The sequence below is a fragment of the Lissotriton vulgaris genome, chromosome 1_1, assembly GCF_964263255.1.
Source record: "Lissotriton vulgaris chromosome 1_1, aLisVul1.2, whole genome shotgun sequence".
NCBI lineage: Eukaryota > Metazoa > Chordata > Amphibia > Caudata > Salamandridae > Lissotriton > Lissotriton vulgaris.
Genome location: NC_141685.1, coordinates 1,935,755,493 through 1,935,779,378, shown reverse-complemented (window position 1 = coordinate 1,935,779,378; position 23,886 = coordinate 1,935,755,493).

Here is a 23,886-nt window from a genome sequence, read left to right as displayed (position 1 = left end):
GTTTTGACCTCTCTGTTTTAGTTTCAGCACTGATCAGTACCTTGAGATTTCCTGCATTACTTCTATTTCATTAGACTCCATTTTGAGATTGGCATCAGCCAACATCCGGTTAGGCAAATTTGATCACTGTTGAAACACAAACTATACTCCAATGTTCATTGTATGAAATATTTACCTGCATCTGCAGAAAGTGTAATTCTGTGCCTTATGTAATAATCTGCTCTTAGACTCTAATATCTCACTATCTTCGGATTATATAATTTGGTACCTCATGTAATGATCCGTTTCTATTGTAAAGTACTCTAGCACCTTTGGGTAAGGTTTGCGTTATATAAAAATGCATAAATAAATACATCGGGTTCTTCTAAATCAGAGTACGCTATGAACTAGTTGGAAATTAGAAAGGAAAATAACTAGGTACATATGTCTTCCCAAAGAAAATGGCTGTAACTTGTTTCCACTGAGATTATATAAGAAACTTTCGTTATGAAGTAAGGGTTGCTCACCAGTCACTTACTCCTTCTATAATGTGACAAACAAATGCAGTTTTTGCCATTGCCATAATCTTGCAATTTATCAAACAGGTGAAATGGTGGCTGTGTCTCACACAGTAAAGCAGAGAACCCTCACCCAGTGTACCGTTTGCCTCCTTTTTATGTGAGTAACAGGGAATTAGGTACAAATATTAATGATCCTCAAGGAAGGGCATGAGTCACGTGAAAACAAGAGGGTTGTATCTGGACTTTACAAAGCTACATATTGATGAAGTGGAAATAAGATAATGTATCCAGCAATGTTACAATATTTAAAAAAAGAACCATATTTGTTGGTTACTTGTAAAGAGCTTTAGACAAAAATTACTCATAGCACTGTAAATAGTTTCTGTTTAATTAAACAGCACTGAAGAAAGGGTAGGGGCACGAGGGGATTTCCTCAGGAAATTAGGAGAATGTAAAATAGGGACTAGGAAAGAGGAAACAAGTAAGAAACCTTGTCAGAAGAAAATGTTCCATAAAATATTTGTACTTCACCAGCCGGGAAAGCAATAGTGCATCCACTACCGTATTAACCGTATTGTTTGGCTGAACCAGAAGGTCAGAGCAGAGAGACGAAAATACAGGCATGAGAGGAAAAGAGGGAGCCAAAGAGTGAAGAAAGACTACATAAAACTAGCAGAGTGTGTTTAGAGTGGGCAGTAGAAGGAGAAGATCAGAACGTGGGAGAGACTGCGAATTCTTGATAGCTCTTGAACAAGAGAGAGAGAAAAAGATATAATCGGTATTTGCATGCATGTGTTGGTGTGTATATGCGTGCATTTCTAATTTTCTCTCTCCCTCTCTCGCTCCCTCTCTCTGTGTCTGAGAGAAATCACGGTATGTCAGAAGATTAGACCTCAAGGTAGCCTGTAAGAAGGTTACTGAGCCCGAGAGTGTCAAAGATGCCTAAGTGCTCAGGCTTGTAGGAGGCAAGGTCATGAAGGGAATGCCACGGATCTTGCTTAAACTACAACAAAGGAGAACAATCACTCAATGTACTATACTTTGGGTCCCAAGTTACATCATCACACTAAAAAAAACAATTTATTTAAAAGGCCTCTAACCCACACAAAATGTGTGTGCATGCTTCCTCCTCGAATCCTCATCCGGAAGTCTAATACCGCCAGATAAGCTCAACCATTACCCTCTAAAAAGTGAAAAGGGGAGCTCTTTGATCTTACTATATGTTGGGATTCCTTTACACTTGAAAACAGCCTTCAAGCGTAACCTCCAGGGGGCCTTGGACTACATTAAAAATAAAACTAAATGTGCTTGGAGATGTTTCAGTCCACTTTTTAATTGCCTGTTGAGTCACCCAGCTTTGCTCAGGACCCATTTTATTCGCTCAGAAATGACTCCGCTGGATATCATTTTGACCAATGTTATTCGTTCCATGCAAATCACATTTATTCAGATCAACTCTTCAGTTGGATTTTTCAGTAGCTCAGAATTTCCCAGCGTTCAATGATTTTTTAGGTAGCTTATTGCCCCATAGAAGAGTAGAGGATCCCTTCATCACACTACGTCATGGAGTCCCTGGCATCCAGACCTACGTTCAGTCCTAAATGTATTGCACCAAATGATATCTCAGTGAGTCATTTCTATAGTGATCCTCTTGAGGGGGAGGTCTCAGGCAGTGGAGGTGGCGGCAACACAGTGGAACCTTTGGCATCAATTGCCTGTGAAATACCCCTTCCTGAGGGGATGATGGAGTGTGGAATCTGAGTGGGTGTATAGGATTGTGAGGTGAGGCCCAGCCGCTCTTCAAACTTTCGGGCATAACAACTTATCGCAGTGATCACTCGGCCTCTGTGGTTTTAGAGGCTCCTCATTCCCCTCCTGTCTCGCCTAATTCTGGATTGCAGATTACTCTGAGGTGGTTCTGCTTCCTTACGGCTGCAAGGACAGCCTTATGTTTCTTTCTGCTGTGCCCCCATTTGCTGTGCTACCTCCTTCAGCCGCCTAAGGCCATTCCTGTTGCTTCTGAGCCTCTTATATTGTCATTCTGACTTTGGCAGCCAGCTGAGTTAGAAGGTACAAGGCAGCAGCAGTTATTCCTTTGCTGGGTGTTCAGGTTGCTCAGGAGGGATGCCTGCCAGCTCTTTAGGTTACTGGTTTAGTCAGGGTTTTTTTTATCAACTGTGAATACAGTAACGTTTAAAAACGAAAAAGAACACAAGCTCTCAAAGGGCTTACTTCAAAGAAACAATCAAATATCCCCAAGGATGGAATGTTCTAAAGTCAAATTGCGGTATTTGTGACGGAATTAAAAATTATCCTGTGCTTGATCCCAATTTTGAGGTGTCTATTGTTGCCATACTAGGATTTAATATGAAGTGTTTTTGTGATGCGGGGGTACCTGCAAGTTTAGACATAACTGTCCTTTCTGCGGACTGCTCTACCATCTCGAGTTCAAATGCTTCAAGAAATCAAAGACAAATAAGGAAGCAAATGAGATGCTGAATCACCTGAAAACAAAGGTACTGTCTCTGTTCACCTGGATGTAACCTAGACTCCTTGTCTAAACTCTTGTCCAAATATATACGATGCTCAATATTATATTATGGCTTCCGTAAAAGGTTTAAAATCCCAGTCACTGGCGTTCAATAGGAGCAATACTCAAAAAAATGCTTAAAAAACAGAAAGTGGCATGGAGAAAAAGGGTAAAAAAAAGGGAACGGGAAGGGTAGCTGAACCATTTAATACTGAACCAGTATTCAGGACATCATCAACAACTCCTTCATATCCGCCACCTTCCTGGAGAGCTGGAAGCACGCAGAGATCAGCGCCCTCCTGAAGAAACCCACCGCAGACCCCTCAGACCTCAAGAACTTCCGCCACATCTCGCTCCTCCCCTTCCCTGCAAAAGTCATCGAGAAAACCGTCAACAAACAGCTGACAGCCTCCTGGAGATGAACAGCTCCCTCGACCCATGGCAGTCTGGATTCCGAGCGAACCACAGCACCGAGACCGCCCTCATCGCGGCCACCGACGACATCCGGACCCTGCTGGACAACGGAGAAACCACCGCCCTCATTCTGCTCGACCTTTCGGCTGCGTTCGACACGGTCTGCCACTGCCTCCTTTCTCTCTGACAGAACCCAAAGAGTCCATCTCCCGCCCTTCCTTGCAGAAGCCACCAAGATCATCTGCGGCGTACCTCAAGGCTCCTCGCTCAGCCCCACCCTCTTCAACGTCGACATGAGCCCCCTCGCAGCCATCGCACGCAAGCACAACCTCAACATCATCTCTTACGCCTACGATACCCAACTGATCCTCTCCTTCACCAATGACCCCACCTCCGCCAGAGCCAGCTTCCAGGACTGAATGAAAGACATCGCAGACTGGATGAAGCTCAGCCGCCTGAAACTGAACTCAGACAAGATGGAAGTCCTCATCCTCGGCCCATCCATCTCCGCCTGGGATGACTCCTGGTGGCCCCCTGCTCTGGGCCCCCCACCCAAGCCCACGGACCACGCACTCAACCTGGGCTTCATCCTTGACTCCTCCCTCACGATGGCCAAGCAAGTTAACGCCGTTACCTCCTCCTGCTTCAACACTCTCCGCATGCTCCGTAAGATCTTCCGCTGGGTCCCCACTGGAACCAGGAAAACAGTCACCCAGGCCTTCGTCACCAGCCGTCTAGACTACGGGAACGCCCTCTACGCTGGGACCACCGCCAAACTACAGAAAAGACTCCAGCGCATCCAGAACACCTCAGCACTACTCGTCTTGGACATCCCCTGACACAGCCCCATCTCCGCCCACCTGAGGGACCTGCACTGGCTCCCCATCAGCAAAAGGATCACGTTCAGACTCCTCACCCATGCACACAAGGCTCTCCACGACTTGGGCCCCGAATACCTTAACAACCACCTCACGTTCTACACGCCAACCCGCCAGCTCCGCTCCGCCAGCCTCGCCCTCGCCACCATCCCACGGATCCGCAAAACCACCACCAGTGGAAGTTCCTTTACCTACCTTATGGCCAAGACCTGGAACACCCACCCACCTACGACTCACCCAGGACCATCTCTCCTTCAGGAAGCAACTCAAGACCTGGCTTTTCAAGCAGTAGCAGCCCCCTTCCCCCCAGCACCTTGAGACTCTAGCGGGTGAGTAGCGCGCTTTACAAATACTCTTGATTGATTGAGTTGAAAATTTGTTTGCTCCCATCTGGACATTGTAGCTAACAATTCAGGCTGATACAAAATATTTTCAACCAAACTGCCTGTTCTTCCGCTGTGCATCTTCTGCATCCAAGGCTCTGAGACTCCTGAAAAGGACAGAAAGAGAGAAGGGACATTACATTTAGGTATTTCGTCCCTGCGCATCACAGAAGCCTCCTGCAACAAGATAAACAGCAACGCCAAGGTAATCAGCATTTATTTTTTAACGCGCTCTACAATACAGAGACTGAGTGATATTAGGACTGCTAAAGCGCTCAAGACATCATTTCATTCTCTAAGACTTATTGTTAGACTTGGCATCTTTGACGTGGTTTCCCCTGAATTTTTGCCTCTTCCTACTGTATTTTTGATGCTGTACTGGATTTCGTTTTTGATGGCTTAGATGCTTTGGGCACTTTGCCACTGCTGATCAGTGCCAAAGTGCAAGTGCTCAGTGTAAATTGTTATTACAATTGGTTCTCCCTGATTGGCATATTTGATTTACTGTTAAGTGCTTAGTAAAGTGCACTGAGTATGCCAGGGCCTGGAAATCAAATGCTGCTGGTGGGCCTGCAGCACTGATTATGCCACCCACATGAGTAGCCCTGAAAAGTTATCTCAGACCTGCGACTGCAGTATCTGTGAACAGTTTTGAACAGCCATGTTGACCTGGCAAGTGCACTTGCCAGGCCCAAACCTTCCCTATTCTTACATGTAAGACACCCCTCGGGTAGGCCCAATGTACCCTCATGGGCAGGGTGCAGTGTATGTGAAAGGTAGGATGTGTAATGGTGTTCATGACATTTAGAGGGTTTTATAAAGAGTACATATGATCCAGGGGTATCAGAGCGCTGTACATAGGGTTGAATGAACAAGATGAAAGGTATACACGGATACATCAAAAGTAAAGATATCACATTAGACAACTGTCAGTCTATTAGTATTCCATTAGTCTGCATTGTTCTAGCAACTTCATGGTGAGTATTTGCTGCTGCTCTGAAACTATTCAGATACAGGTACTCAGAGGAGTAAAGTTTTCGAGGGTTCTCCTGTAAAGGACGCGCTTCTGACCAATCTAGAAATTGCTGCCATTATGACGTCCCTTGTGCCCTGGCTCTCTGAAAGTCTGTGCAATGAATCCATTAATTGGGATCTTTTTTACCTCTTTTTTGAAAAAGTGGGTTGTAAGGGTTTGAGTGATAAGATAAGATGGGTGATAAGGAGGTCCAGATCCTGGCGCCGCCCTGGAGAAGGATCGTGTGTTAGTTTTTTGTTTACTGAATCTAGGAGGTTCAAGTCTGAGAGAGTTAGCACTTCTTGTAGAGTTATAATCTAGGACTCTGATCGATACTGTGACCTTATGCCCCTATTCGGCTATAAATCCATTTATTCCCTATATTGGCATAACCGTTCAAGTGCAATATTCAGAAACTCGTCTCTGGCCTCACACGAACAGAGCCACATTTCAGAATCGCTTTCTCTGCCACTTCCTTTGCAACCAATTAGTGCAATGACATAGCAGAAGTTACTATCTAAGATTCCTAGATTAACACTCCGAGTTCTTCAACAAGATAAAAACTCAGCAACCTGGAAATTCCCGCTTGCTATGTTTTGATTAGTAATAGAACTCTAATGAGCACTGATAGACGATCACTTCCTAGTGACATCTTTATTGACGTCTTATGTCCAAATACTTACGTCAAACAAGGCACCTTTCAGGTATAAATATTACCAACGTTGCCTTAAGCAAGCGCTGTCTCGCAGCTGCTGAAGTTGCTGTTATGCTGATGATACCATAGCTGCTATCGCTACTGCTATCGCTGCTAACTAGCGAACGATGGTGTGGTGAACCTAGGAGCTGAACAGCCGTCCCCTGCAAGAGCCCAGCAGATGCAAGCTGCCCACGGACGCTGCCCCTCCTCCTCTTCCTCGACGCGCTGAGAGAGACGCTGTCTTTTCTCCTGCAGAGAAATCCAGCTCCGGCGTTTCTAGTCTACCCTTGCGGGTGACTGGGATATCGACCCCCTGAAGGAGATACCAGACCTCCATCATTCTATTCCAGAGGTATGGTGTTGACTAAACCCTTAGAGAGAATTCTTGAAGCAAACCTTGGCAAAACTAACTTAACTTAAAGCTACTTACTTACTCCCCTCCCAAGTATTAGGCTTAGGTCAGGTACACTGGGGTAAGCATAGTTAGAAGCACCAGTTGAGTATTTTAGCCTAATGTATATATGAATGTATATATGTTTTATTCATTTTAAACCATTGTATGGCTAAGAAACCATATCAATGCTTTTACAGTATTATTTCGCAATACTCATCTTACTGTACGTACTTTTTATAATAACAAGTCTTGCAATTGTGGCAATTCATTTCTCTTGTACGAGAAGAAAGACTGTTCAATAAATGTTACCCTTTATTGAAAACGCCCGTCTCTCTATTCTCTACATATTGTGAAAGTAAACTGCACAACCACTGACTGAGTAAAATAACTGTCTATTGTTTCACACGACCCTAGAGATTGACTCTTGATCTGAGGAGCAAAGTTGTCATGTTGCACGGTTGTTGGAAAACTGAATCCCTTTTTGGCTGTCCCACGGAAGCTGATCACTTCCTATTCAGTCAAGAAAGTTTCCAGTGACCTCTGAGCTAGTTGGTAACAAACCCAATTAAGTTTAGCATAGTCAGTGGAGGCCTGGAAGATCTGCACTTCTACGTCGATACTACTGTTTATGTTATTCCAAGGCGCAGGGCCTATTGGGAAAATAGGAACTACACTACATGGCGCCCAACGTTTGGTAAGGCGATAAACTAACGCAGGACGTTAGAGTAACTTAGTCGTGCATTTTTCACACAGACCCCTTTCTCCCGTAAATACTCCAATAGACGTCTGGAGTGGGTGAAAGGTTAAAATCCGCCCAAACTCAGTAGGAAGAGATTCCTATGTAAAGCTCTGGTTTATTCAACGATGAAGGATACAGTGTTCCAAAATATTGTGCACCTAATCTTTGTCTCCTTGGAGACCTGCTCCGCAAACCCTGCATTTATAAAATGTCAGACTTAGAAAACGGAACCACTGGGGCCGCAGCAGATGCGACTCAGCAGGGTCCCGACACTACTACTGAACCTGGTGCAATAATCATCCAGGCACATTTAACAAAATCTATAACTTTAAAACTTATAGAAAACGGACTGACACCACAAGGTGGTACAGTAATTTTCGTGATAGAGGCACACGAATATCGGCAGACAGAGGTATTCTATTCATGGATAAAATTTCCAGCGGCAAACGCTAGAACAAAAGAGTTTCACTATTACAAAATAGAGGATCCGCCGGATGAGTACGCTCCTTTCGAGGAGACTGAAATCCCACTAAAATTCCAAGAGCACCTGCTCTGGTTTAATGGCGCCCTAAAACATAATGATCATATTACCAGGCTCGGTCCACTAGGTAGACCAGGAGCAACGTGGCCGGTTCTAGCCAGCTACACACCACATCCGGACATTGCAAAAATGTCTAGAGAAGAGCTGTTAGTATAGCTAAAAACATTAATTAAAATACGTAGGCAATTAGTCCAATATGTAATGCGGACTGCAACAGTCCAACCAGCTGTTAATGTACCACAGCTGACCCCTCATCAGGAGAACACTAATAAAATTACACCACAGAACATACAGTCATGTCTTGGTAAAACACCCGTAAAATGGGAACAAATTCCTTTCTGGTTAGCACAAAAAATCACTCAAATAGAGGCAGTATTTCCGGATACTACCCCTATTGAGAAACACAGAATCTTGACAATCTGCCTTCCTATGGGAATCGCACCACACGTGGAGGACTGTGACACTTGGGGTACAGTCTTTGCTTCCATTTACACAAAAACACATGGTGTTCCGTCTATGGCGGTAATACCAGATGTACTACGACAGATTCAAAATGAATACGGTCCTGAACCTGCTTTAACTCTTGGTATGAAATTACTGAAAGACTTCAAGCAGGTCTCGGCTATATTATTAGCCAATATAAAAGGAGAAGCAGCATCTGTGGCGATCCGCCAGAAGTTGAAGGAAACAGATATAACAGATCAGCCAGTTGAGCTTGCCAGAATCATAGAGAAATGCTATGAAGAAATAGGTAGAGACAGCTTGGGTGGGAAACCAGTAAAGCCCCAACTGCTCGAATATCCTGAAAAATTATTTATTAAAAATAATTCAAACACTCCTAAAAAGAGCTGGGATGGAAATAAATAATCCACTCCCAAGGAAAAAGTTTTCCAGTCCAGAGGAAGGTCTCCTCGGCTGAGGGAAAGAACTCCGACTCGAGAACACTAGTCTCCCCAGAGGGAGTCCTCTGAGAAAAGATACAACCTTAGAAATATGGATAATTTGAAAAAGCCTGATAGATATTGATACACGTCCCTCTCGATCTTTTTCGCAGAAATCGGAAAGAAGAGGACGGTCAGACCCAGGAGAGCACACCAAGTCCAAAGACAAGGAACCTGCTCAGAGTAAAAAATCTCAATTTCCAAAAAAGAAGGTAGCCAGTATTAGAGTAATCAACCATGCCGAGAATACTGAGGACACAGTTGAAAAACGGGGAGTGGGCACAGACAATGTTAGACAGTGCAGCAGAAATCACTATAGCCCGCAAGATCTTGATGAGTCATCTGGAGACAGTGGACACGAATGAATACATTCAGGTTGAAACTGCCGACACCAGACTTAGCGAGCCCCATAAAATATACGAAATAACATTGCGTATAGAGGGTGATAAGACTAGGAATATAAAGGGTCTATTTTGGGATAAACTCTCAAAAGGCTATGATATTCTGTTAGCTGAAAAAGATTGGACCCCAGAGTTTGTCAGGGAGTGCCCTCGTGGCGAAGAAATGATTATGCCTGCCTTCTCGAATCACATTCCGATTCACAAAAAATATACTTATGCAAGGAAATGGTCAGTAGCCCAGGCACCGGCATTATATAAAAATCATCTAGGATGGGATGAGGACTCACCTCCTCACAAAATCCAGTTAAAAAGTGAACCAACTGCCCAACGGCAGTATCCCATTAAGCAAGAAGCTAAAAAACAAGTCAGGGAGATCTTAGATCAACTTGAATACCAGGGGGTGATTGAAACATGCACCTCTCAAATGAACAATCCTTTGTTTCCTGTCTCCAAGCCAGACAATTCATATCGTCTAGTTTTGGACTACAGACACCTTAAAGCATGTTGCAAAACTTTTGCAGTACAAAACTCGCATAGTGCAGCACTAATGAACAACATAGTTAGGAAAAAATATAAAACGACATTAGACATATCTAATGGTTTCTTTTGTCAAAACATTGCTCCAGAAAGCAGATATTTGACCGCTTTCTCCGTAATGGGGTCTCAGAAAAATTTCTGTAGGCTCCTACAGGGGTTCAAGAACAGCCCAGGACTATTCTCAGCTAGAGTAACAGAGTTACTACAAATATATGATGATGAGGCATTATCTTACGTAGATGATATCTATCTCACAGATGACGACTTGGATACTCACTTGAAAAGAGTGAACACCATTATACTTGGATTCGCAGCAGAGGGTTACAAATTCAACTTTAAAAAGTCTCGAATTGCCCATCTGACAGTATTATTTTTAGGATACGAATTATCAAGTGAAGGAAAAAGCCTAGCGGACAACTTCTTAGAGAAGTGCGCTGTACTCCAAGCTCCAAAAACGCTGAAGAATTTACAATCCATACTAGGTTTTCTGAATTTCGGAAGAACATACATTCTAAATTACGCAGAGAGGGTTAAACCTCTCTACGAACTAATTAAACCTGATTTTAAACAAATCAATTGGACTCAAAAACACACAGAAATTTTGAGATCACTGCAAACAGACATGTTAGCAAAAACAAAGTTAGATACACATGACAACACACGCGATCTTGTAATCCGAGTCATCCCAGGAAGATGCGGATTCACGTACCTAACCTCTAATGAGGGAGAAAAGGTACCAATAGCTTACAAATCACATTTGTACACAAAGGCTGAAATAAAATTCAATTCAACGGAGAAAATTCTAACTGCGGTTCAGACTGCTGTAGCAAAAGAAAGGCCCCTAGCACAAGGTAAACGAATAATAATCGTAACACCTATACCGGCTTAAGAAGCGGTAACTAAAGCAAGCATTCCTAATGCTAAAGCCTTGCATCCGAGATGGATTCAGTGGGTTAATTCTCTTGCTGCAACAGACGTAGTTTACAAATTTGATCCTAACTTAAAAACACAGGAATTTTTACAATATGAATATGAATGTCCTCTGCCAATTGAAATCCTGCCTCTCGAAGAATACGGAAGTATTATATATACTGACGGATCAGCACAACCCGCAGTTAGGGGTAAACAAGCCTATAGTGCTGCGTGCGCGATTGTTAAAGGCCGTTGGCACAAAGGAAAATTTAGACCAATGGTCACTAAAACACAATCTCCAGGAGATTGCTCAGCTCAACGAGCTGAATTGGTAGCATTTAAGATAGCGCTAGAAAATACCGATCGCGAATTCCCCACACTAATAGTGTGCGATTCCTATTATTGCGTACAATCTTATAATGAATACTTGCAGAATTGGGTGGAAAATGGTTTCAAAGATGCAAAAGGTGGCACAATCAAGCATATAATGCTTTGGGAACAGGTAGTTCTTTTACAGAAAGAACTACAAAAGACTCACGTGATACAAACTCTGAGTCATCAACGTGATGGCGTTCACGTTGCAGGGAATTCATTGGCTGATGAAGCCGCGAAGGCAGCTGTGCAAACGGCTTCCGTAGCTGCGATAACTCGGTCACAAACAAAAATAGACAGCGATATTCTACAAGCTGTCAGTACGTCAGTAAAAGATGATAAGAAAACACTCCCAAAAGGCTTTCCAGAAAAGTACTTCTATTCAACAGATACGAATAATGTTCCTTTTGCTCGAATCCCTGGAGTGGGGGATAGGGTAATTCCAAACATGGAACACAGGTTAGGACTAATCAAAGCGGCACACGAAGGGCTTGCCTCTGCACACGCTGGTGTTTCCGCAACAATATCACTATTAAAACAGAGATATTGGTGGCCTCGCATGAGAATACAAACTAAAAAGTATGTATTAGAATGCGAAATATGCCAAAGGATAAAAGTATCAACAGTAAATCGACCAGCGCAGACACCCCTTCTCATCTCAGATAAACCATTTGCATGTGTTTACCTGGACCACTGTGGTCCCCTACAAAGGGACGGCAACTATAAATATATCTTGGTAGCAGTGGATTCCTGTACGAGGTTCATATGGATGTGGCCCCAGCACTTGGCTGACGCTAGAACGGTTATAAAAGATCTGCAAGTCTTTATCGGCACATACGCAATTGCCATGTTCCATTCTGACCAGGGTCCTGCTTTCAGCTCTCGAGCTTATAAGGAGGCCATGGCCAGCGTGGGAATTGGGTTGCGGTATTCTTGTCCGTCACACCCCGAAGGGAATAGTGTGGTAGAAAGAAAAAACCGGGACATAAAGCGATCTATAACAGCGAAGGTATTAGGTTCAGGCGCTGGGTGGGTCAAACATTTAATAAGTGTCCAAACGAGTCTTAATAACTTGCCAAGAAATTCTCTAAAAGGTTTCAGCCCATACGAACTATTGTTCGGAATTAGAATGAGAATTCAGGACTTATATAGTCAAGTATCAGTGGTACAAGATAAGAAAACAGACTTTGACATCAAAGATCGTTTGGCTGTTTTACAGGACTTGAATGAAACAAGAAAATCCTTAAGCAACATAAAGTTAAAGCAACAGCCAGCTACCACTGACGAGGCACCACAAGCAACAGCCCCAGCAAGGCCTGTCTGGATTCCAAAGATTGGGGATCTAGTCCGAGAAAAAATAGCGGTGAAGAAGGAATTTGGGCCTTCTTACAGAAAAGCAGTACCTGCCTTGGCAGTCACCGGAACAAGATCAGGGGTACTACCGCCCCTTGCTGGTAAAAAGGAGAACAGAGTTGTATCTATCGACCTGGTAAAACCACAAGCATGTGGCCTATAATCAACAGTAGGCCCAGTGGACTCCCGAGAAAACAACAGAATACCCAAACTTGCAACAATCCAAGAGGTTCAAACTGAAAGACTAATCACGTTTGATCAGCCTGCAGTGCACAGAGAAGGACTATGCAATAATGCCATGGAACTTGTGCCTCTTGAGACACAGATTGAAACAGTTCGTCAAGAAACACCGGTCTACAATAATGTGGCATCAGAAAGTGTTCCCGAAAGACAGATTGAAAGAACAATCCCAACAATTGACAGAACTGCCTCTGGTTATTTCATCGACTTCGACAACTTTTCCGAGGATCAAAGTAACCCCGAAGTGATGCCAGAAACAAAAATGACTTTTAAAGAAAAAGCAACGGAACTCTTTCATCAACTGAAGGAAATCTACCTTATTTCCCCTTGGTTAGAGTTCTGGTTCGGTCTAGGTGTATTTTTCCTCCTGCTTTGGCTCATCATGGTACTTTGTTTGGGAAAATTCATTGAGGGAAAATATAGTACAAAGGACACAGCAAGTCAGAACATCAACCTAGTCCTCAAACCACACAGATCATCCCACGTGAAGAAAAGAGAACTGTCAACAGTAAATGTCACAGCCATTCCAATACCCGGTGGGGTAGTATGGGAGAAAACTGACTATGAGATCTATGGTCCGGTCGAGATCCTGAAGTATCCTCATCAACTGAAGGTTTCCTTAAGTGACTTTGTAAAACCTAGTACATTCTCTGATGATTGGGACTTTAACAGTATTAATGACATGATGTCTGATTTAGTAATGTCAGCTAGATTCACAGAACATGATTATTTACAAGGTTTGTCTAGTTATGAACAGTTGTTCTGTTATACACATTATGGCGATCATTATTTGCATAAATCTGCACAGCCTAGAAATGTTTTTAAGTATAATCAATGGGAACATTGTGCTACACCACCTAAAAGCAGTTCTAAAACATTCTTAGAGAAATTCAAGTACTTCTCAGGGTTTAACACCAGTGATGCAGAAACGTTTTATTACAAACTGTTAGATAAAACAGGAATGAGAACAATGCTGACAAACACTAAATTAATATATTCAGAAGCATTTTATGAAAAAATGATGACATTCGGTTTTGATTATTGGAAAAATAACATTGAAACAAAAACCATTTGGGGTACGAAAGATTGGCAGGTACAAGGCCTAGAAGCACTATTCAGAACCTGCATGATACCAGAACAAATGATGTTTTTAAATGACACAATTCACCAAACATCCTGTCTTGGCCTAGCTAAGATCAAAGACCTAAACAAACCGTCTATTCCAAAACCAATACCTGAAAATGCAACAACAGATATTGAGATAGACGTAACTCAAATTTTACATTTTAACAGAACACATCCTGATTGGAAAAAGTGGTTAATCTGGCCTACTGACACAAACAACTGTCAAGATAGATTCCTGAACAAAACACAGGGGTTAGAAAATGACCAGACAAGACCCTAGATACTCCCTGAGACAACATCCAGGGATAGTAACAACATACAGTGTAGGGAAACTCTGCCTCGAATGGCTAGGATCATCCACACTGACTGAAATTAAGCAACACTTATCTTTACTTAAAGATGGTGCTGATTTGCGCGATTTTATTATGGGACCACGCAAACAGCGTCAAAAGCGTTTCATAGCGGCCAGCATCTATGCTGCGTACAACGAGGATTGGAAAGTCACACAAATTGAAACAGCAGAAAAAATACGAGAAATTGATCGTATTAATTTGGAAAAATCACTTTCTGTAGTGGACAATGGGTTAATGACTCTGTCCTCCAGAATATATTCGTTGGACAATATTGTATCCTCTGCCTTTGATATAATAGACAGAGACTTGCTAATGTTACAGCATGGCCAGTCACAATTACGTTCTATTGTACAATTAGGCTGGACGCTGCAAAATCTTCGTTCAGGCTATGTGCCTTGGCGTTTAATCAACACAACGTCATTATTTTCCAATTTTAACTTTACTGATAAACAAATCAGCTTGGCACAGAAAGGAGCAGACTATACAATCCTGAACATCGAAAAACTTGAGAGATTACCAATGACAATGTCAGAAAGTCCTGTCATTGAATGGATAATACACGGAATTATCACTATTCCGATAACAACTTTCCGATTTAAAAAGTGCCTTGAATACATACCTACTGGCAAGTATGAACGATTGGGTAAAGGATATGTTAAGTCAGCATGGAAATTACCATACACACATTCATGCTACAGTGACAGCGACAAAAATGTATTTCTTAGTGGTGAAAACTGTAAACGTTCACTAAGGGGTATACTTTTGTGCCAGGGTATTAATTTACACGGAACCTGTGAAGGTAATTCTAACAACCTTTCATGCCACCAGCTTGTCACACCTGCAACGCAGATAGAGCCCTTCTTTATGCAACTAGTGAATGGGAGTTACATTCTAAGAACAGATCACAGATGTTGTGGCCTTGTGCCAGGAAAAGCCTATCTCGTAAGCGTAACTTCCATGGTCAAATGCTGTATGCAAGCATTGTTCCCGAGCGGGCCTGGAGACATAGATACTCCCATCTGGCCTCGTCTGCATTTCTCTTCTATACGAATTGATACTTTAAGCAAAATGAAGTCTGTGCTTTTGCAGACAACAGTGCCGATCACGTCATCAAAAGAGACGTATGATCTCCTAGTTGCAAGGACAGCTACGGAGGTTCATGACCTTTTATCAACAAATTGCCCCGTGCATTTCGTAGAAATGTTGAGCCAACTCCTTAACATGTCTAGTGCCACAGGCATCCCAGGCATATTTAAGACGATTTTTACGGGACTGCTAACACCATTTCAAGAAATTCTGGGAATCGTTCCAAATTTTGTCCACTCTGTTTTTGGCGGCATACCCCTATTTTTGGGACTTGTAGCAGGCATTTTATTTTTGACCCTCCTGCTTCGTTATGGCAAGCCACAGCTCAGACATGACTCCTATGGGAATGGAAGACACAATCCTAGCAGTGCGCTACCGGGACAGAATAACTAGAGTCCTTGGATTGGCCAAGCTGTGAGATCTAAACATGACCTGGTTCCTTTCATTCAGACCGATATGGCAAAATTGCATCTTACCTGTACTACGATGTATGCTATGCGGAGATGAGTGTGTGTTGGACACCTGTCTTTCACTTCCATCAGCAGTACCAATGGATATCGATACTTTCCTAAGTCCGATAACGGCTCACGCATTGTGTTGTCCCCAGCGGCTACCAATCCTGATGACGGCATTCGTTGAGACTCCTGTGCTACGACTAGGTGGTAACAGTGGAGTGAGTGACAAAAGCAACATCACCCAGGTACGACCTTCTGTGAGCATTGCTGATCCAGCCTTTGATGACAGCAATCATTCTCACACCTGCCAAGTTACAGCACTATCGAATTTGGTCGAACTGTCACCTGATTTTGTAGACCAATTCTTTGAGAGCCTGTCTGATATGATGTTCTCACCCGAACAGAAACAATAACTTTAGAGAAGCATTCCGACACACAGCGTTCCCATGAACTCTGAATTCGGCCTTCAGTTTTGAACAACAAAAACTGCTAAAAGCGTTGGAACTCTGATTTCCCCGTTCAAGCAATAATTCTTTTGAATTGAACACTTTTTAATATTCACCTTTTCTGGCACGAAAAATTCTTTGCTTAAAGTAGACCTATTCATAGAGAACAGAAGCTTCTACTTCTATTTCTAGATACATCTAGAGACATGATAACTTTACGCCAGCCTCTAGCACATTTTACTGCAATGCATTTATATATGATGAAATGATCTCACCCTTCTTCTGTATTCAGAGATATTTCATGTGTAATTCTTTTTGCATAATCGTTCATTGATTTCATATGCTATAATTTTTGAATGATTTCTATGCTTCAAAAACGTACAGTACCTAAATTTTCACGTATTACAAATACGCCTATTTCAAATGCATATATGTATTTTGGGGTGGGCAATGTTACACATGCATCTTATTGCTCTAGTTTTAGTAATTTGATGGACATGAATTCGTGGAGTGGGTGTAGCGTTCTAATCTAGGACCCTGATCGATACTGTGACCTTATGCCCCTATTCGGCTAAAAATCCATTTATTCCCTATATTGGCATAACCGTTCAAGTGCAATATTCAGAAACTCGTCTCTGGCCTCACACGAACAGAGCCACATTTCAGAATCGCTTTCTCTGCCACTTCCTTTGCAACCAATTAGTGCAATGACATAGCAGAAGTTACTATCTAAGATTCCTAGATTAACACTCCGAGTTCTTCAACAAGATAAAAACTCAGCAACCTGGAAATTCCCGCTTGCTATGTTTTGATTAGTAATAGAACTCTAATGAGCACTGATAGACGATCACTTCCTAGTGACATCTTTATTGACGTCTTATGTCCAAAAACTTACGTCAAACAAGGCACCTTTCAGGTATAAATATTACCAACGTTGCCTTAAGCAAGCGCTGTCTCGCTGCTGCTGAAGTTTTATTTATGCTGATGATACCATAGCTGCTATCGCTACTGCTATCGCTGCTAACTAGCGAACGATGGTGTGGTGAACCTAGGAGCTGAACAGCCATCCCCTGCAAGAGCCCAGCAGATGCAAGCTGCCCACGGACGCTGCCCCTCCTCCTCTTCCTCGACGCGCTGAGAGAGACGCTGTCTTTTCTCCTGCAGAGAAATCCAGCTCCGGCGTTTCTAGTCTACCCTTGCGGGTGACTGGGATATCGACCCCCTGAAGGAGATACCAGACCTCCATCATTCTATTCCAGAGGTAGGGTGTTGACTAAACCCTTAGAGAGAATTCTTGAAGCAAACCTTGGCAAAACCAACTAAACTTAAAGCTACTTACTTACTCCCCTCCCAAGTATTAGGCTAAGGTCAGGTACACTGGGGTAGGCGTAGTTAGAAGCACCAGTTGAGTATTTAGCCTAATGTATATATGAATGTATATATGTTTTATTCATTTTAAACCATTGTATGGCTAAGAAACCATATCAATGCTTTTACAGTATTATTTCGCAATACTCATCTTACTGTACGTACTTTTTATAATAACAAGTCTTGCAATTGTGGCAATTCATTTCTCTTGTACGAGAAGAAAGACTGTTCAATAAATGTTACCCTTTATTGAAAACGCCCGTCTCTCTATTCTCTACATATTGTGAAAGTAAACTGCACAACCACTGACTGAGTAAAATAACTGTCTATTGTTTCACACGACCCTAGAGATTGACTCTTGATCTGAGGAGCAAAGTTGTCATGTTGCACGGTTGTTGGAAAACTGAATCCCTTCTTGGCTGTCCCAGGGAAGCTGATCACTTCCTATTCAGTCAAGAAAGTTTCCAGTGACCTCTGAGCTAGTTGGTAACAAACCCAATTAAGTTTAGCATAGTCAGTGGTGGCCTGGAAGATCCGCACTTCTACGTCGATACTACTGTTTATGTTATTCCAATGCGCAGGGCCTATTGGGAAAATAGGAACTACACTACATTCTGAGGTAGTGGCTGCCACCGGAGTTTCAAATCTTTTCTGCTAGGTAACTTGGTTCTTTAAAAAGTAATGCTTCGTGTGTGGGTTAGGCAATTTTCAGTTGAGTTCTTGCCTCAAGGAGAAGACAGCTTAGAAACCTAAGCGATGGGGTGATGTGGTCAAAGCATCTAGTTCTTGTTACCAGTCTCGCTGCGGCATTAAGAGTCATTTTGAGTCGAGCTGTTCTCCCTTTGGGTAGCCCTGACATGGTCGCCGAGCCATATTCTAGTCAGGAGACCACAATTGCTTGTACTGCTTGTTTGAAGTCTGAAGGTGGAAGAAATTGTTTCAATTTCTTCAGTATTCTGAGTTGGAATGCTGCACTGCTTGTGGTAGCACTTATGTGAGTGCTCATATTTAGAATCTTGTCCAGTGTCATCCAAGGGATTTTGTGGAAGCAATGATGGTAGGTTTGCCATTGAGTGGCTATTGAGTGCATCTAGGTGCTTGAGCCAATCTTGGATGAGTGAGGAGCTGTTTTGGGGGAAGAAAAGAAGGAGTTCGGTTTTCAGGGGTTCAGATTGCGATACAAACTATTCCCATGTTATCAAATAGGTACATTTGTAAAAATCGCCTACCTTCCAAAACCCTATATCGTTATAGGACTGCAGTCCCCTTTGAGAAACCTGGAGACCCCATATCTCACAGTGTATGCATGGCATGCTGGAACATTATAGGTTTTATAGAACCGCTGAATACATATTGCAATTAAATTTACGACCTTATATCTTGATTTCTTGGGTAGTTTCGTAGTGCACAGAAATGCTTGTAACTTAACTGCGCTTTCTGTTAACTTAAGATTTATTATAAAATGATCAAATTTTGAGGAGGAGGCTACTAGTTGAGTTAGTAAACTGGCAGAAATGGCTTGATAATAGGTCGAAAAGTGGGGTAGTGCAAGCTCCCCCTGCTCTATTTCTAGTTGTAAAATGGATAGTTTAATTTGTGGTGTCTTTTTTGAACATATCAACTCACGGATGACTTTATCAACTTCATTAAAGTATGAAATAATTGACACTTTTAGAGAAAGATTTAGAAACCAAAATATCAACAGAGAAAGTATAGACATTTTTACAAGGGAAACTCGGTATACAGTGGACAAAGGTAATAAGGACCATCTATCTAAAAGGTTTTTTATTTTAGAGAGCGTATTCCCATAGTTTAGCTGGAACAGTTGAGAAAAATCAGCTGTAACATATAAGCCTCAGTATCTTATAGGTCTTGATGGCAAGATTTTTAGCCCGCCCGGAAGCTGAGTCCCCACCGAGTTAAACAAAAGGAGCTCTGTTTTGGCCCCGTTGACTTTATACCCACCCAACGGTGTAAATGTCTGGATGTCCCACAGTTCTGCCCGAATGTTTGACTTATCTGGTTTCAGATATAAAATCATGTCATCGGCAAACAGCTTAATTTTGATCATTCCTGTTAGTGGGGCCAAGATTGATGTATTAGCATGGATCTTTACACCAACGGCTCGATAAAAAGAGAGAATAAAAGGGGAGACAGGTGTCAGCCCTGCCTGGAACCATGCCTGAACACCACCTCACCCGCCTGCTCGGTATTTCTAATAATCTTTGCGACTGCCCTAATATAGATAACTCTTAACATCTCTATCAGGCGGGGTGGAAAAATAAAACTTCCCTAGAAATAAAAAAAGGGCCTTCCAATTCCCAAGATTGAATGCTTTTTCCTCACCCATCATTAAAACAGTCGCTTTATCCTTTTTGGCTGAGAAATAGTCAATCGCTTGTATCACAAAAAAGGTATTAGCGACCATCAACCTCCAGGGCAAAAACTCTGCTTGGTCTGCATGGACCACCTGCTGTGTGCATCCAGAGATCCTATTCGACCACCTTTTCATAAAGAGCTTATATTCTACATTTAATAAATGTTTTGGGTGATAGGAGCTCGGGCCATTTGGATCCTTATCCTTCTTCAAGATAGTAATCACAACTGATTCCTTAAATCTATCAGAAATGGGAATCCCATCCATGATCTGATTATACTGGGATATTAGAAAGGGAGAGAGCTCTTCTAAAAACAACGTATAAACTTCAACTGGGAGTCCGTCATTGCCACTTGCCTTAGCGCTAGCCATTCCTTTTACAATTTCAATCAGCTCTGAAAATTCAATAGGTTTGTTCAGAGTCGCACTATCATCCTTGGTGATCATAGGTAGCTGGACTGCAGTGGAATAGTTCTCAAGATCCTGAATGTTAACTATCTGGGTCTCAGCAAAGATTTGCTAAAAGTGAGAAACAAAAACGTCGGCAATTCTGTTTTTCTTGCTAACTAAACTCATGGTATTGGGGTCTCTTATCTGTGAAATTAATTGCCTGCTCTGCTGTGTTTTGGTGGACCAGGCTACAAATGTACCCATCTGCTGGCTTTCTTCGTATACCTTCTGTTGAAATGCATTGCTTACTTCGATAATAAAAAAGTTTTTCAAGGCCTCTTTTGCCCTTAATAGTTTTTGCTGCAGCACCTTCTCCTCTGGATCTCCTAGAGGCCTGGAAGTAAGATCTACCCTAGCTCGATCTACAGCTTTCTAAAGCCCTTCAATCTTCCATTGCCTCAGTTTATGAAGATTCACTTTATATGCAATCACCTGCCCTCGAAAAGAGGCCTTGAAAGCTACCCAGACCATAAAAGCTGATGCTGTATTAACATTCTCTTTAAAGAACCACACAATAATCTCACGAGTTTCAGAGATCCAAATTGTGTCCGAGAGCAATGTCAAAGAACCACCTAGTATTGTATTTTTGGGGAGTGCCTAAATATATCACCAGAGAAACTAACAAATGATCTGAGAGTTGACTAAAATTTAAGATTCCTCTCTCACAAGTTGCTTGCTTATCAAGAAAAAGTCCAATTGAGAGGCTGTTTTAAATCTTTCAGAATAGCATGTAAACGCAGGAGAACCTGGATGGTCTACCCACCAAGAATCTAATAGGGCATAATCTTCTTTAATGATTTTTAATAATTTAGCAGTCTTTGGTTTTAGTTGCTGTTTACCAGTATTTGAAGTGTCTAGACCTAAGTCTTGCATGAAATTAAAATCACCTCCCATAACTATAGGGCTATGAGCATTTATTAACACATCATATATCAAAAGGTTCAAAATAAGCTTTATTCGATATTCAACAGAGAAATATCATATAAGCGTACATTATTATCCGGTATTTTAAAAACAAGATCATAGAAAGAGAAAAACATAGAATTTCAATTTAAAATTCATCAATTACTTTAGGAATTAATAGAAACACACTGTTTAAGGAATCAATTAAAAACAGCATTTAAAAACATCATTTCATTACTCTGGGGCCCGGGTAAAAATCAAACAAGTCCCAAGTAGAAATAGGGCCATCTCCAGATTTTGGTTGGGAAAGTCTTAAATAGGGGACAATGTTCCTGTGTTTGAATCTGATTAATATAAGGTCTCCCAAAATGTTTTTAGGCAATCTGCCTAACCACCCCACCCTCCTGACGCTCAAAATTCCGCCATCTAAGGCGGGCGGCAGCGGTCTGTTGTTGTTAAGCCAAAAGATGGTCTTATTTAGCAGTTCCTTGCTTGTTTCGTGAGTGCCCTGACCAAGTTCAGGCACCCCGGAAAGAACGGCCACGTAGGGGGCGGCTTCAGGGGGTAAATTAATTTGTTGCCTTCTTACCTGAGAATATCTAGGGGCTTTAAAAGGGGCACTGGTAGGCTTAAGGGTGTTATTTCGGCCCCCTGGGAAGGGTATGCTCAGGGCAGATTCAATTGTACGTGCTTTCCTGTGTTCAATGGAAATAGGCATGTCAGGGTTTGTTGAGAGCGTGGAACATGGGGAAACAGCGGATTTAACAGTAGGTGGGTAAGACCTTTTTACTATTTGTTCAACGCTGGTCAACCTGTCTCCCAACTCCTTGATTTTTGTGACCAGGGGTAACAAAGCGGCATCCAACAAACGCTCGAATTGGGCCAATAGGGTCGATTGAAGGGGGGGAACAGGATTATTTAATGTAGTCCCTGCATTATATGGCATTAATATAGTTGGATTGGCAGGGAAGGATGAGGGGCTGCAACACATTAGATCGACATTTAATGGAGTTTCCTCATTGTTCAACAGGATCAAATCAGGGGATACAGGTACAGCCTGGGTGGTACAGTTTATGAGATCATAGGCTTTCCCCTCTCCGGGGGGGGGTTAATACATCAGGGACATAGTTTGTGCCGCACACGGCATTGAGCTCTTCCCACATAGACATCATGGGAGGACAACGTAGGGCCCGATTATGACACAGGACAATGGAGCATAGTTATGTATAGGGTATAATGACTCAGTACCTCTTATGTTGGGACCAAGTGGGGTGGACCGCCCCGTCCTCCTCAGGTCCTCTGAGGGCCAAAGAGGGCCCGCCCTTTGCCCGGGCTTAGCCCGGCTAGGTCCCGCGCGCGTCCCGCGAGGCGGGAGGGGCGGCTGCCTCTAATGCGCCTCCGGGCGCTGCTGGCTGATCCGGCGGTTCGGCGCCCCCGGTGGCAGAGAGGGGACGCCGGGAACTGTAGTCTTTTTTCCCTTTGCTCTCCCCGCGGCGACCGCGATGTCAGGAGCGGCGCCGGCGGGGGGGGGGGAGAGCGAGTGCAGCAGCGGGTGTGTCGAAATTGCGGAGCTGGTCCCCGGAGGTAAGTGCCTCTGTCAAGTGATGTCCCCCGCTCAGCAGCAGGGGCGGCTGCCTCTTATGCGCCTCCGGGCGCTGCTGGCTGATCCGGCGGTTCGGCGCCCCCGGTGGCAGAGAGGGGACGCCGGGAACTGTAGTCTTTTTTCCCTTTGCTCTCCCCGCGGCGACCGCGATGTCAGGAGCGGCGCCGGCGGGGGGGGGAGAGCGAGTGCAGCCGCGGGTGTGTCGAAATTGCGGAGCTGGTCCCCGGAGATAAGTGCCCCCGTCAAGTGATGTCCCCCCCATCATATATCTTTTTCAGGGCCTTAAGATCATCCAAAATTGGCCCATGGGTTCAAACTGGAATGGATTTAGGCCCGGATCTCTGTACTGGGGTGAATGTATGACATTGTTCTGCATTCTGTCCATCAACTGTTGTTTTTGCACTTGTTACCCTGAGTGGGACGGGTATGCTCAGACGTGAGTCCTGTGCTCTCCATGCCACTGGAATCAAGCTACCCTGACTGATGAGGGCTGAAAGCCCAAAACCGGTCTTAGGATGCTTGTTTCCAGTCCAGGGAGGAACTGGCTTGGCTGTTCAGACTGGACTTTTCCCATGGGGCACTGGGTCAAGACTAATTTGCATATGGCTGGGTTCAAACTTGAATGGCATGGTGAGCAAAAAACACAATGGATTTAGGCCCAGATCTCTGTACTGTGGTGAATTTTTTACATTGTTCTGCATTCTGTCCATCAACTGTTGTTTTTGAATTTAAGAGAGTAAGACATACCCTATTGACTGAGACCTCGATCCAAATCCACCTAGCTCCTTCATCCCGGATCACCTCTCTCACCTCCCAGTCTAGTGCAGATGAGAATAAAATACCCACCCCCGTACTGCACTATTAGCTGAAGCA